This window comes from Ursus americanus, chromosome 10 (assembly GCF_024610735.1).
Source record: "Ursus americanus isolate L20-20 chromosome 10, mUrsAme1.1.p, whole genome shotgun sequence".
Taxonomy (NCBI): Eukaryota; Metazoa; Chordata; class Mammalia; order Carnivora; family Ursidae; genus Ursus; species Ursus americanus.
The window spans coordinates 42,804,480-42,819,231 of record NC_142136.1 but is presented as its reverse complement, the minus strand read 5'-3'; the positions used below and the strand labels follow the sequence as shown (position 1 = coordinate 42,819,231).

Below are 14,752 nucleotides of genomic sequence, written 5' to 3'. Positions count from 1 at the left end.
GTTGCAGAAGGAACGGGGATGGGGACATGAGGTAACTGGGTGATGGGTATTAAGGAGGGCATGTGATATGATGAGCACCGGGTGTTATATGAAAATAATGAATCATTGAACACTGCATCAAAAACTAATGATATACTATATGTTGGCTAATTGAACTTAAAAAAAATTATGGACAAGGACTGTTATATGCATATTTCTTACATGAGGTTGATTACCTGCCCTGTTTTGAATTTCCATGAAAATCACTTTTTGAGCTGTTTGCCGAGAGAGGTCTCATTAATAGCTGCTGGATAAAACCAATTTTCAGTTTATTTGGTATCTAGAGCATTAAAACAGGACAGTTGGAAGTTATGATGTCAGGAGCTATTGGAAGCTTTGGGCTTTTCTTTTTCAGTTCAGTGTTCTGTTATGTTTGTCTACAGTTTGTTTTCATTCCTAGATTTCAGATTGGTTGCGATTCAATGGAGGGTAGGTTTTCAGGCATGTCATTGATATAATTTCTCCTACAATTCATGTTTTAATGCTGGGTAAACGAACTACTATTATGCTTTAAGAAACAGTTCATGTTGCTCATACTTATTTGAAATCACCCTATTAATCAATCTTTTAACAAAAGTATCAACTACTTTGAAATGTGAAACTTTAGGTTATCAACTTTATTTGAGTTAACAAATTTGGAAAGTTGTTACTGTTTCCTTTTATTTTCTTTACAAATTACAGATTTACTTTAGTGTCTGAAAATAGCTAATTATTTCATTCTTGTCTTTTTAAAGATAATAAAGCTCAAAGGGATTACGAGTCTTCTCAAAGTTGAATAACTAATTGATAGCAGACCTAGGGTTTAGCATATCCAATTACACAAGCATTGCTTTCTCAAGTACGTTGTATATAGAGTGATTTCTTTTCCAACATGCATAAAAGAGTATTTCCCATATTCTCTGAATGTCTTCAGGGCAGGGACTATATCTTATTAAATTCTATACATTTATTGCACAAACTTGTGTTGCTGTATGATAGATGATTGCTTAACATTCGTGGAATGAATGAATGAATACATGTTGAATATATATTTTTGCCCTCCTGATATCTTTGAATTTTATTAATGAAAGTATGTTTTTTAGATTGTCAGTTTCTTATAAGGTTTAGTATATACCTTCTGGTATGATTCAGCAATTCCTTCCTTAGGTATTTATTGAAAAGAAATGGAAACAAAGTAGTCCGCAGAAAGACTTGCACATGAATGTTCATCATAGCTTTAATCATAAGAGCCCCAAGCTAAAAACAACCCAAATGTTTATCAACAAATGAACAAGTTGTATGTTCATATATTCTAGATCTCCATTAAGGCAGTTGTTTCATGTTGTACACATTTGTTAAAACTCATTTAACTGTACATTTAAAAAATTATGAGGTATTATTATATGCATATTGAATCTCAAAAAATTTGAATTAAAAATTAAAAAATGTAATTTTCTGTATCTGTTTTTAACAACTGTAAAATTACAGGGAGTAACTGATAACTATTAGTATCTTCTATTTATATCTTAATCTGCAGTTAAGTATGTGAAATCTGTTAACCCAAACCAATGAAGATGAGATCTTTTGGAAATATTCTTTCCAACAAGCTTAGTTACAACTAATAAGCATATCAACTAATATATATAAATGAGGTATCAGTATAATGTTTATTCTAAAATATTACTCATTAAATCATATCCATGGCATTCCTTCTAGTGTGTTCTTGCTTTGATGATGTGTTCTGTTGCTAAAAACAGGTAAGGATAGTTACTCTTTCCTTATCTAGGAGATTATTATCTGAAAACTTCAAAGCTTCCTGTGCCTATCTTTTTCAATGCAGGCCCATTATCTGTGTCACGGGTAGTGCCCCAAATTTCCCTACAAAGTAAATACAACACTTCACTTGGCTAATGATAATCTGTCAGGTTTGAAAGTCAAGGAACAAGCTAATGATATATGTATTTTTTCTAAATTGTGTGAGAGATTGCCAGTTACTAAAACAAAACCCTAAATATTTTTATCTGTTTTAACAGAGCACTTAAGCTAGGAATTGACAACCTGAGTGAGAACCAGTGACTCCTTAGAGAAGTATTATATTGACAACAAATGCCTCAAGAGAGAGGTCATGAGAGGACACATTTTTTCTTTATAATTTGAATATTAAAGTTTAACTACATCCAGTTTGTCTTAGTAAAAAATCTAAGATTTTATTACTTATAAATATAATCAACCCTTTAAAAATAAAATCCATTCTTATTTCTTATTTCTATTACCATATCTCTGAATGATAAACTTTATAACTTGATCACCTGCTTTGTAAACTAATGCTTTATTTTAATTGTTTGATTAAAAAAATCCCAACTATCCATTTTGGATTTAAAGTCTACCCTTTTCCAAAAAATATGAAACTATCATGAAACATTTTATTTGTTCTGAAAGGGTAATGAAGTTTTAATATGCAGATTATATTTATAAATGGAAAAAGAGGAGGGGAAGGAGAAGGAAAAGAAGGAGAAGAGGAAGAAGAAGCAGAAGAAGAAGAAAGCTTTGAATTATTCAGGAACTCAGCAGGTTGGCAGGGCCTGATAGCAGATTCAGGACATTATCTGTAATATATAGAACAGATTAAGCAATTTTCCTCAGTAATGCCTGGCTTTGCCTCCTGTGTGCAAATGGGTTTATTCTTGAAGCAAGGCCAATTGAAATCTTAAAACCAGTAGAATTCATCTTTTTCTCTACTTCAATTCCTTCCACTTCTGAGTGCCTGTGATATGCCCAGCACTGCAAGAGACCCCAGGATACAACAGTGAACAAGACATGATTTCTAACCTCAGACCTCTAAAGAACTCATAACCTCTGTTGGAAAAAAGATACTTACACAATCATCAATGTGATAAATATGATACCAACATAAACAGAGTTGCTTATGAGTGCAGGGAGGAAATATTCGTTTGAGGAAGATATCTTAGAGCCTTGAGAAGATGAGAAGGTATTCACGCAGGCATTTCAGTCCATTTACTTAATCATGCAACATATAATGCTGAACCCCTGCTCTGTGATGACTCCCATATATGGCACAGGGATTGCAATGGTGATCAAAGACCAGCATCATCCCTTCCTCCCAGGGTTTGCTATTACATAAATAACTGTGTAATTGTACACCATGGCAGATGCTACATATAAAAGGTTCAGGGTGTAATGAGAGTATATAGGCGACCTGACTCTTTGGGGGAACCTAGAGGGTGCAGATCAAGGAAGACTTTCTGAGGAAGTAACTCTGGTGCTGAGATCCAAAGATAAGTTAATTCAGGCAGTGACAAGGAATGGGGAAGAGTGCACCAGGCAGAGGGAGCAAGCTGTACAAAGACTGTGGCAGGAGGGTGTGTGGTGTATTTGCACAGTAGAAACAGTGTGGTGTGGCTGGAGAGCAGAGGATAGTTGAGAGGAACGCAAGAGGCCAGACATGCCTGTAGGGAACAGATCCCCCGGGGCCCTGTAAGCCAGATTAGAAATATTCAACCTTTTCTCAAGAGAGTAAGCAGAGAAAATACCTGGTTAGAGTGTTTTTAAAAATGCTTTTGCTTCAGTTCAGAGAGTAAGTTTCAGGAAGCCCTAGTCAGGAAGCTATAGCAATATGTCTGCATGATAGAGTGTAGTAACCTGGACTCGGTAAAGATGGAAATGAGGAATGGAAAGATTTCAATTTATAAAGTAAAATCAACAACATTTAGTGATGTATTGGCTATGGAGAAGGAGGGAGAGAGCCAAGGATGACTGTCAGGGCTCTGGCCTGAAGAATTGGATGGATGAGCATGCTGTTCAATAGCAAACAATGGGAGGAGGACGGACTGGGAAGGCGGTTAGGAGTTTGGCTTTAAACTGGCTGTTTAGGGTATCTCTGGAACATGCAAGTGAAAACACTGTGAACTGGATGTATCAACCCGAAACTGAGAAGCCTGCTAGAGATTTATATGTAAAAGTCACAAAAATATGCTTGGTAACTGAAGACCATAGGAAGAGTGTACGCACAAGGAATGTACAGAATGAAAAGAGACAAGGACTGACGAATATGCCTTGAAGGGCATTTGACATTTAAGGATTGTTTTGCGAAAACTGAGTCGGCAAAGAAGAAAGAGAAGGAACAGCCAGAAAGAAAAAGGACATCCCAGGAGGGGATGTAGTGATATAGATATAGAAGTTAAGGGAGGGGAGTGTTGAAACAAAGATGGAGTACTCAAATGGGTTTAGCATTGTAGAAACTCAAGTAAGATCAGAGCTAAAGTTGCCCACTGATTGAGATTACTTAGAAATGTCACAGGTGACCTGATGAAGAATTGTCACAGTAGTGTCATGGGATTGCAAGCTTAGTAGGAGTCGTTTGATTAGTGAATGGAGATTGAAGAATTGGTAAAGTAAGTGTTAACTAATTTGGGCAAGGAAGCATTAGTGTAAATACGGAGTAAAGGAGAGCTTTCATAAATTGCTGAGATGAATTTGGGGCCATATTGTGAAATTTAATTCACCAATAATACCTCATTACATTTTATGATGATTTTTAATTTATGAAATAGATTTACATGTTGTTTATACTCCTATAATCTATTCAACTTTCTTCTGACATTTTGGTACCTTCTCTCTGTTCCTCTCAGTTCATACTTTTACTTGTCATACCATGACAAATTATTGCCATTGTGTTTGCCTAAGATTCTGTCCCTCCATTCCAGCTTAACTGGTCTTTTCTGCCTGGTTAGTATTTGTCTGTATCTGATACCTTTGTATACCCTGTCTCAGTTTGACCTTCTTTTGGCTTGTTTTTCATGCCTTGATTGACTGAGCCCATCAGTCATGCATAATGACCTCTTGGTTTTCCAGGGTCTTCTGAGCTTTGCACAGGAGTCATGTCAGCTGAGACATATAAGTGCATGATTAGACTGTCATTAATGTTAAACATTCCACAGTAAGTGTTTAATAACTTTAAGTAAGCAATTGTTGCCTTCCAAAAAAGTCAAGTATCTCTAAACATGGTAATGAGAATCATCACCTTAAAGCAGTTTCAGTTACTGTTTTCATTTTTTTCAAATTTTTATTACACAAAGATTGTCACATAAATGGATGTTTCTCTACTTTGTACACAATTATTCTTACTCTCCACAGAAAGGCTACTTCTTAACATTACATCTGGTGATGGCAAGCACTAAAATCCTGATTTTAACAGAACAGTAGTACAAACACCTCAGTGATTTAAGTTGAAAACAGTATTTTGGTACCTGGCTCTTGTACTCTGTTATCAGGAATGTACAAATGTCTTATTCGAAAATACAAAATAAATTGTCTGTAGGCATGGACAGTGACAGCAGTCAACCATTATATGTTGTCAACTGAAACCAGTAACTGATAGTTGTAGTGATTTTCTTAAACATCAGTCAGCTTTTTCTTCAGTCATTTCCTTCAGCTAACTTCTCTAAAATTATTGTTGAGGAGCTCTGCCTTGAGCTTCCTCTCACAGTTCATTAATAATGGTAAAGCACTATTCTAAGAATCAGAATATGCCACCTCCTGTACAACTCCCATTACACCCATTCTGCCCATTCCTGTGTCCTTTTCTTCTTTAGGAATTTTGGGGACTACAGCTTCTGCTGTAGTTAACAGAGAGGCCACTCCAGCAGCATCCAAGAAAGGAGTTTTTACAGCCTTACTTGGATCAGTGATTCCTTTTTCCACCATATTCCCAAAATCTCCAACTATAGCATCATAACCAACTCCTGAGGAACTCTGCATAATTTTCTCAACTATCAGTGATCCTTCAACACCTGCATTCTTAGCAATGGTCATTGTAGGAATTTTGAGTGTTCTCTTAGTAATTTCTCTACTGATTTTTTGATCTTTAGTTGGAGTTATTGAATCTAAGGTTGGAACACACCAAAGCAGGGTACACCCTCCCTCCCAGAACACTGCCTTCTTCAACAGCAGCTTGTGTAGCATTGAGGGCATTTGTAACTCTTTTCATTCACTTCAACATCACTTGTCCCATCAAACTTCAGCACAGCTACTCCATCTGAGAGTTTTGCCAAAAGTTCTTTCAGCTTTTCCTTTTCATAATCACTAGTTGTGACATCTAACTGCTCAATGACTTCTTGAATATGTTTTTCAATTTGAGCCTTGTCACCTATTCCTTTTAAGAGCATGGCATCATCTTTGGTCACAATGACCTCCAACTTTTCCTAAGTCATGAGGCTGAACATCTTCCAGATTTAGAGTCAATCCTTCTTCTCCAAACATTGCACCACCAGTAGCAAAAGTCATGTCTTTAAGCCCATTCTTTCTATTGTCATCAAAAGCTGGAGCTTAGACTGCTACAGCCCAAAGAGCAACTTCTAGCCTACTCGAAACGAATGTACTCAGAGCTTCTCCATCAACATCTTCAGCACTTATGACCAAGGGCTTACAGTGAGCATTGGCAATTTCAAGAGCAGATACAATTCCCTGGAAACTAGAAATTTTCTTTTCACTCAGTAGAACATAGGCATCTTGGAATTCACATTTCTGAACTTTTGATGTATTAATAAAGAGAAACATAACCTTGATCAAAATTCATGCCTTCAATAACTTCTAATTCATCATTTAGTGTTTTTCCATCCTTTCATGTGATGACACCCTTTCTTCCAACCTTCTTCATTACATCAGAAAGGATTTTGCCAATTTGTTTGTCACCATTTGCAGAAATCTTAGCACCCTGAGCAATTTCTTCAGGGGTCGTCACAGGTTTAGACTGCTCCTTAAGTTCAACAATTACAGCATCAATAGCGAACATCACACCTCTCCTGATTCCCATACGATTAGCACCTTTGCTAATCTTTTCGAACCCTACCTTAGCAATAGAGCATGCCAAGACAGCAGTAATGGTGCCATCCCCAACCCCTTCGTTTGTGTTACTGGCAACATCTTGAACAAGTTTGGCACCAATATTTTTATATCTAACTTTTAAGTCAATTGACTTTGTAACAGTCACACCCATCTTTTGTTACTTTGGGACTTCCCCAACTCTGTTCAATAATTGCTGCTCTTCCCTTTGGCCCTATAGTAAGGGCTACAGCATCGACTAAAAGGTCTACACCTTGAAGCATTAAGGCTCGGGCATCTGCACCAAATTTTACATCTTTGGCTTAGGCCTGAGTGAGATGAGGAGCCAGTGCCCCGGATACTGGCCTAATTTGACAAAGGGCTACAGGTAATCCAAACATTTCTGCAAGGCAGTGGTAGGGCATGCTGGGAATAAGGCAAGCCTTTGGAGGCCAATGAGGGTTCAGTTCCCTTTTTCAAATGAAAGCCAAATGTGCCTTCCTTCAGAAGCTGAGAGGAGGAAATAAAATTTTTATCAAGGGAGAAGTAGGAGAGGGTTCAGAGACTTGACTCTATCCCTTCTCTGATACCTCTGTATTCTTATTTATAAAATGAAGAAAATAATTTTTCCACATTGATTTTAAGAAGATTAATTGATACAAAGTTAAACCATAATTAGTTAATTTTTATCTATAAGTTGAATGGAATTGGATATTTTGAGTTAGGTATGGCAATTCATATCATATCAATATTGTTTTCTTTGCTTTTAAAGCTTCTAACTGGACATCACAGGACTACTTTATTTACAGTTTCTTTGCCAATCAGTTTATCTTCCCATATTATGCCATGTAAATGGCAAATAAGTGGCATAAGCTAAATATAATGAAAGTGAGAACCTACTTACTTTTCCCGAAAGTGTTAGGTCATGTGATGGACATTCCTGGTAAGTAAAATAGAAAGAGATCTTGTTCTTCCTGAAACTCATGTAATAGTGCTGATCTTAAAATAGTCCATGAAAACAATAGCTTGCTTATATAGCAAGTTACTTAATATAAGACAGTGTTACATGTATAATATCTCATCCTCAAAATGACCATTTGAGATTAATGCGATTTTATTAATGTGTAGACAAAGACTCAGTTTGGTTATAAAATTTGCCTGAAGTCACACTGTAAGTAGCAAGGTGAAAAGTAAAACCAAGTTTTCCTTTGTTCAATTTCTCTGGTCTGTGCAATGTTTTTTCACACAGCTGAGTAAAGAGTAGAGTCATAAGCATACATTAGTCACCTGTGAATTAGTGAGGTATTCCTAATCTGGGAAATGGGAAGACATGCTCAGTTGTGATACGTGTTCAGACACCAGCTTGCAAATTTTTTTTGACACCAGCTTGCAAATTTTTTTTTAAATCCAGGTGTGATTTAGCCAAATAGATTAAACTAATAGAGGCCTCACTATTTAGTTCTCCTTCACTCTGTTTTGCATAGAGTAAATGTGTGATAGAACATTTCCACATCACTGTTCTCAGATGATGCTAACATGGAACACCTGTGTTTGGCTAGTGGACCAGAGTGTTACAGTGCCAAAAAACAATAATGAGAGTCTCTTTCTAATTTTCAAGAAGGTTAATTTTCTTAGTTATAAAGAAGTTATGTCTTATTTATGAGTTTGCGGATAATTGATTTTCCAGGTTTTCTTTTTACTTCAATAATTTCCTGAAAATTTTTGCTACAACTTATTTGCTAATGAATGTTAATGGATGGCAAAAACCAAATGAAAACAAATCAAAAAGGAACATTAATACTAACAATTTAGGAATGGTTGATTACTTCCAAAACTTTTTGTCTTTGATGGACAAGATTGCTTGTGGTTGTGAGTTTATGTTGCATATTAATAACAGTTGAAGTTCCTATTGTGAAAATTATTCCTTATTCTTCCTAAAATCTTTTTATCATCTCATAGTGTTCTTCAAAGGATGTGATAGACCATAAAAAATTACAGTATTTCAGAAACTTTACCATTTCAGCCTTGGATCATAGCTTTTAAGGCATTAAAGTATAATTATAATCTTACAACATTGTATTTCAGGGTAGTTGTTGTTTTAAGCTGGCTTTGAATGCCTTAGGGAAATGATTTCAGTTGATTCTATTATTTATTGTTGCTGCATAACAAATAGCCCTGAAATTTAGTTGCATAAAATGAAAGTCATTTTATTATTGTAGGGGTTTTAAGGGATTTGGGGGACTGATCCAAGGGATAACATATGATCATGAGGTGACAGTAGCCTATAAATGCTTTATTGGGCTGTTTTGAAAGGTTTGCATGTGAGCAAATCCCTCAAAGCAAGAGTCTGTCCAGAGGCTTCTGCAGGGGTTTACTTGTCTAGGAGATCTGGGTAATGTTGATCACCAGCCTCGGAAAAGTCTTTGAGTCAGAAGGCTCTGAAGAACAGTGGCAGCTTGGAGTCTTTGAACCACTGGCTTATTTTATCTATGGCTGGCAGATGTTGGGTGAGGCTTCTCAGGATATGCAAAGCGGGCAGGCCTTAAATGCCCACAAGTCTGCTTGTTTGAGCTATTTCTTTTTTTTTTCTTTTTTTTTTTTTTAAGATTTTATTTATCTATTTGACAGAGATAGAGACAACCAGCGAGAGAGGGAACACAAGCAGGGGGAGTGGGAGAGGAAGAAGCAGGCTCATAGCGGAGGAGCCTGATGTGGGGCTCGATCCCATAACTCCGGGGTTACGCCCTGAGCCGAAGGCAGACGCTCAACTGCTGTGCCACCCAGGCGCCCCTGTTTGAGCTATTTCTAACACAACAGGTTGTGTAAAAATTTCTGTTTGGCATTGGAGGGATTTTGCGCTAACAGGTCGTAGTCTGCAGTGAAGAATAAACAACCTGGAGGCCAAATCACAGACGCCTTCTTTTAAACTCATTTTCATAACAATTATGCTTTCAATTCTGTGAGTTGGGTCATAAATTACATCAGAATATAGTGAGAATGGCTCAAGTCTTCTTGTTTTCTGAGGTCTTATGGGGATAACTGGGGCTCTGGTGGTTAGAGATGGTTGGATGAGTCAACTGGAGCCAGATACCTGGAGCTTCAGTTATGGCTGTTCGCCTGATTGCTGGATTCTTCCCTACATGATATGTCCTGGGATCTGAAATGTCTAAGAAGATGTCTTCACTGACGTATCGATGCTTGGATTTGGATGCTTTAAAAACTGAGGGCTAGCCAACCATCTCTCTCTCTCTCACTGTCTTTCTCTCTCTCTCTGATTCTTTCTCATTTTGGATTTTTCATAGCATGGCGGCTTCAAGGTGATGTGGTTTGGGATATAAGTGAGATTTGGTGGGGTGGGGTCTAGAGCCGATGTACAAGAAAGAATTCCTGAGATGTCTTTGGTGCAAAAAGGTGGTTTTATTAATGCACGGGGATAGGGCAGAAAGAGTTGCTGCACCAGGGTTGTGAGGGGTGGCTGATTATTTACTTGGGAGTTGGTGGAGGTAAGGAAAAGAGAGGTTTCAAAAGGATTTTCATATGTTAAGGACTCACCAGATACTGGAGGTCTTACCATTGTCGAGTTAAGGTTGTTTTTCCCTCTAGCAAGGCATTAACATTAAGACATTCGGGAGCTTCCTGGAGGAATATCACACACTCAGGAGAAGGTTGGGAAAGTTGCAGGGTGTCAGTTTGTGCTTTGTCCTCAGCTAGCCTTCTGTTCCCTCATCAAAGGTGGTTCGGCTTCTTACAGGGTGGGACTGGCATCCCCCACAGCAAACATTTAGCGAGCTCTAGGTATAAGCTACAAGGTTTTTTATGATGTAACCTTGGAGATAACACAAAGGCACTTACACTGTCTTTGGTAGTTCAAAAGCAAATTGTGGTGTCAGCCCATACTCAGGTAGACTTCAGCTTATATTTAAGGGAGTGAATAGTCCACCGGGGATTAGGGGACCATATTTGGAGATTACTACCACAAAGATAAATTTCTTTTTGTTACAATTAACATTTTCTTTAAATATGATACTTTGTTTTTCCTTTTAAAAAATTAGCTGGTTAATACATGGTTTTCTAACTCTAATAATGTACATGGGAAAACATTTAATCTTTACTAAGACCCCGCTATTTTCCATGAGCTAGATTGAAAATTTAGTTTGATCTGAAATTGAATCAGATACATGCATATCAGCAACATAAATGTAGAGGTAAATAAAGGTATAGTTAAGAAAAAATCAATATTCAAATAGTTTTAATTAAGAGTTTTCTTAATTTTCACTTCTATATTGTGCAATGACCACAGTCACCTTCAAAGAACAGAGAAGACATAATGTACTGTGCTAATAACCAGAATGTCCCAGAAGTATCCTTATTTATATAGGAAATTGTGCTGTTGGCTGACTGAAAATAAAATAGGATTAGAGAAATTATGAATTCTTTAGAATGGAAATTATTTGGAATTGAGTATTGAGTGTTCATTATTATATTTGGTATTATTCATTCATTTTAGATATTCCAATTACTTTCTCTTTTGATTTTCATATTTCTGTGGAGATTGTATTAAGTGAAAAACTATTAAATAGAAGAACATTAATATCAAGATTTATTAGAACTCCTAAAAATTCTCTTTCACCTTGATATGCATGGAAATGCTTACCACAGGCACACAAAAGGACATAACCAAGTGGTTATCACAAGGTAGAAGTAAATCCAAATTAGTTATAGAAAAATGAAACGAGGAATGCCTGGGTGGCTCATCGGTTGAGCTTCTGCCTTCAGTTTGGGTCATGATCTCAGGGTCCTGGGCTCAAGTCTCGCATCAGGCTTCTTGCTCAGTGAAGAGCCTGCTTCTCTCTCTGCCTACTCCCCCTGATTGTGCTCTCTCTCTGACAAATAACTAAATAAAATCTTTAAAAATAAAAAAAAATTTAAAAAAGAATGAAATGAGAGGGCGCCTGGGTGGCTCAGTCAGTTAATCCTCTACCTTTGGCTCAGGTCATGATCCCAGGGTCCTGGGATTGAGTCCCGGGGGAGTCTGCTTCTCCCACTTGTTCTCTCAATCTCTCTCTCTGTCTGTCAAATAAATAAATAAAATTAAAAAAAAAAGAAAAGAAAAATAAAACGAGAAATTGTGACCATTATGTTTAAATAAACAAATTCTAACCTGCCTTCTAGATACATGTACATCAATTTCTCATGTGTTGTGTTGTACCATGAAAATATACTAGACAGTTTTTAAAACTTAAAAAAATAACATTCAAAATAAAACAGGGTGTGCAGTAGTGAGTGTTCAGGCACATTTGAAGAGATATGGCATGATATCGCTAAAAAGAAAGTAGAATTTAGTTAAGAATTAATTTTACCTTGCAAAATGATCAATAATATTTTCTTCTTAACTCTTGCTGATTTTGGTGAATGTGATTAAGAATAATCTGTATGAGAAGTAGAATTTAGTGCTGTCTCCCAGAATAACGGGTGAATCCAAAAAAGACCCTATTCCATCATATTTAGTTGTGAGGAGATGTGCAGCTGAATCTAAAAATGTCAGCCTTCATGAATGTATGTATTTAACAAATTACCTATGACATGGATTTTGGCCAGGATTATCCAAGAGTACGTGTGAGGGTGTGGATGTGTATGTATGGGTGTATGTATTGTCCTAGAAAACATAATGAACAAAATAAATATTGAAAGAAATAGAATGAAATTACCTGAGAAGAAGCTGTGTTATGGGAAAAACTTAGAATGAATGATCAAGGTTTGAGTATGTGCTTTACCACATCCATGTGTTCTTGGATATGGTAATTCCCTTTTTTTTTGTTTGTATTTAAATTCCAGTTAGTTAACATACAGTGTAATATTAGTTTCAGGTATACAATATAGTGATTCAACACTTCCATACAACACCCGGTACTCATCACAAGTGTGCCCCTTAATCCCTATCACCTGTTTAGCCTATCACCACCACCCCCCACATCCCCTCTGGTAACTATCGGTTTATTCTCTATAGTTAAGAGTCTGTTTCTTAGTTTGCCTATTTTTCCCCTTTACTCATTTATTTCTTAAATTCCACATATGAATGAAATCATATGGTATTTGTCTTTCTCTGACTGACTTATTCTGCTAGCATAATACTTTCTAGTTTCATCCATGTCATTGTAAATGCCAAGATTTCATTCTTTTTATGGCTGAGTATATATATATATATATATATATATATATATATATATATATATATATACTCATCATATATGATATATATATATATACTCATCATATATGATATATATATATATATATATATACTCATCACATCGTCTTTATCCATTCATCAGTCAATGGACAGTTGGGCTGTTTCTATAATTTGGGTATTGTGGATAATGCTGTTATAAACATTGGGGTGCATGTATCCCTTTGAATTAGAATTTTTGTGTCCTCGGGTAAAATAGCTAAAACTGCCCCAACTTTTAGTTTCTGTATCTCTAAAATGGGAATAACAATCCATTACAGAGTTGTGATGAAGATTCAATGAATAAGGAAAGAGAAAATTCTTAAAAATTCTGGAGTTTTAATCAAAATTTTGGAATGGAATTCAATTTAAACTTTCACCCACTGTATAGAACAGTAGTGATGTTTATACCAGAAACTGCTGAGAAACTGAGCTTGCATTAGTATGTTAACGCAAGAAACATAGTGTATCAGTCAATTTTCTTGTTACTGAGAGTTTGTAATGCTGGTTTCTATTAGGAGAATACTATTTCATGACTGAGGGAAAAGCCTTTATTTTCTATATGTATATGGCTGTTATCTTAATAAAGTTGTTATTGCATTGGGTTATTTGCACTGATTCAGGTTGCCTAGAATTTCCATTATGTAAATTTAGTCCCTACATGAAATACTTTGTTTGGCAATTGCTTTCTCAATTTAAAAGTTTGTCTCACTTTAATACCCCTCCCCAAGCTTCGAATTATTTTCTTTTATTAACTTTACACACTTGCAGTTCATTACTTATACAACTGCTGGGATTACAATGACATATTTGGGTGACTCAGCTGTTCTTTTGATCTGGACAAGAGATAATATCATTTAATTCCTAGTGACTTGGCAAATTTATTAAAGCTGTTTATGAAATTACTTGGCTAATATATCTCCGCAAAAAAACAATCCAGTAAGTTAATATTGAGCTCCAAGTCTGGAAAATTCTTTTCTCTTAGGCAAAAGAGAAAGAAAAATTATGATGCGATTTGTTCATCCCAAGAGCAAGGAGATGCATTATCTTCTAAACCTGTTCCCAATGAATCTCTAATTGCTTTATTTTCTTATGGAATATGGGTTAGCAAAAATGATCTGCATGCACTTCTAGATGAAGGAAGGTAAAATGAAAAAGAATCGCAGAATTTTTCGAGAGAACTTTAGAAATCCAGTATTTTTCAGGATTATTTGAAACATCAGAAACCTCTCCTCCAAAGAAATCATGTATTGGAGAGCTGGAAAATGGAGGTGCTTTATCAGTACTTCTTGAGCTTTAATTAAATCACCTGAGAGTCTTGTTAAAATGTTGATTGTGGTCTGGAGCAGGCCCAAGATCCTGCCTCGCTAACCAGCTCCCAGTGGTCGCTGCTGCTGCAGGTCCACAGACAACACGTGAGCAGCAGTAGTTGATTGGTTCTAAATTTAGCTGAACGTTGGACACATCAGGGGATCTTTAGAAATACTGATGCCACATCCCTCCCCGCTCACACCTGGGATTCTGATTTAATTGATATGGCTGTATCCTGGGTATTAGGATTTTAAAAGCCCCTGGGTCTATTCTAATGTGCAGCCAAGTTTGAGAACAACTGCTCTAGTAAAAAATGTGCGTGCGAGTGTTTATGTATATGTGTGTTGGGAGGAACGG

The 14,752-nt window shown here is 36.4% G+C and overlaps 1 long non-coding RNA gene and 1 pseudogene across 1 annotated transcript in view; one reads left to right on the top strand and one right to left on the bottom strand.

The window, feature by feature from the left end:
- LOC148109354 (uncharacterized) overlaps positions 1-14,752 on the top strand; it is a 78,330-nt gene that overhangs the window by 62,240 nt on the left and 1,338 nt on the right. The gene's annotated exons all lie outside the window — the stretch shown is intronic.
- Positions 5,551-7,283, bottom strand: LOC123801012 (60 kDa heat shock protein, mitochondrial pseudogene; annotated as a pseudogene).